We start from the raw sequence: 1714 nt of genomic DNA, 5'->3' as shown, positions 1-1714 counted from the left end.
GATATAGAAAGATACGATTTATGATTCATCTAAACCAACACAGAAATCCTATTACCCAATTTTGCAGACTTTATTGCAGCAAAAGAGGCCATGAAATCCAGTCCTGGCTAGAGCTGAAAGGGAATTCGGGGAACACTTTTGCTGGGGTTTTCTTCACATACTTTGTTAGAAATCTAGCCCTGACTTGTTTCAGCAGGAAGGAAGGGATCAGTTGCAGTAAAGACGGCAGAGGTATTAAGTAAAAGGAGAATAGAACAGTATTTGTGGATTTGGCAACTTGCAGAGTTCGGTTCTTAACAAGAGCAATCTTAGTGATGTGGTAGTTGAGTAAGGACTCTATTGAACTTTTGTTCAGAGTGTAAATCATGGAAGTATTTTTTTTTTTTTTTGTAGAGCCAGTTACTAATGTCTGTCAAATATAAAATGCATATGCCCTTTACAGCCAGCAATTCTACTTCTAAGAATTTATTCTTGGCAGCATGGAAATCATGAAAATCAAAAATGACTTAAATTTCTGTCAGTAGTAGAAGTGTTTATCTATGCCATAAAACCAGGCAGTCAAAAAAACACCAGTAGATTTAAAGGTATTGACATGGATAGTTGTCCAAGACATATTCTTAAGTGAACAAATAAAAGGAAAAAGATAACAATATGTAAAACAAGAAGTATTGTATACATAGTATAAGCTTTGCGCGGTGGCAGTATCGTAGCCAATGAGGTTTATCCGAGGCGCGATTATTGCTAATTGTATATATAGTATATACATCCAAAGATATATATATATATATATATATATATATATTCATACATATATATGTATATGATGTATATGAAGGAAGAGAAACTGGAAGAAGACATTAGAGGATACTTGAACACTGTATCTTTCTATACTGTTTGCATCTTTTACAATTGAAATGCATCTATATATTATTTATGTTGTTAAAAAAGAAAGAAAACAAGATGAAATAAAGTATGAACGGTAATGGAGAAAGTGAATATAGCCTTGGCGATATTACTTCTGAAAAAATGTATCAACAGAGGTGATAAAAATTGGCAGATAACTGAGCGAAATAGAGCGAAATAAAGGTTCAGGTTTATTATTTTTTTAAGGTGAAGGACATTCAAATGTTTTTATGTTAATTGGGAATGATTTTAATATAAACATAAATTCCACATTAATTTAAATATAAATACCACATTTCCTTAGTTCTAAAATACAGGTTTTATCACATTTTAATTATTTTGAGATTGGGATGTCTTATAATCCATTAATTGAAGTATAAAGGATTTGCATTGAAATCTATGAGTCAGGGCGCCTGGGTGGCTCAGTCGTTAAGCGTCTGCCTTCAGCTCAGGTCATGATCCCAGGGTCCTGGGATCGAGCCCCGCATCGGGCTCCCTGCTCAGTAGGGAGCCTGCTTCTCCCTCTCTCACTCCCCCTGCTGTGTTCCTGCTCTCACAATCTGTCAAATAAATAAATAAAATCTTTAATAAAATAAAATAAAATAAAATAAATAAAATCTATGAGTCATCTTGAGGCAATTTTCACCAAAATGTTCTTTAGGCTAAATTTTCCACTTGTGGTCTTTGAATCTCACTGGCAGTTTGAATTCAGACTGGTAAGCTGTTTGAGGACTGGCTTGTGTTCAGTTCTTAAGCTAGTATTTTGTTTTCTTGTTTGTCTCCTTCTCTCCATTCTGTGTCAAGGTGGAGA

The 1714-nt window shown here is 34.3% G+C and overlaps 1 non-coding gene across 1 annotated transcript; it reads left to right on the top strand.

Moving 5' to 3' along the window:
- Positions 1–684: 684 nt before the first annotated feature.
- Positions 685–818, top strand: LOC123845019 (U4 spliceosomal RNA). The gene has a single exon (XR_006790888.1). It is a non-coding gene; the product is annotated as a U4 spliceosomal RNA (small nuclear RNA).
- Positions 819–1714: the final 896 nt, after the last annotated feature.

This window comes from Mirounga angustirostris, unplaced genomic scaffold (genome assembly GCF_029215605.1).
Source record: "Mirounga angustirostris isolate CCGP_5_RB_7025 unplaced genomic scaffold, mMirAng1.0.hap1 SCAF_5, whole genome shotgun sequence".
Taxonomy (NCBI): Eukaryota; Metazoa; Chordata; class Mammalia; order Carnivora; family Phocidae; genus Mirounga; species Mirounga angustirostris.
This window is presented reverse-complemented; position numbering and strand designations above follow the sequence as displayed.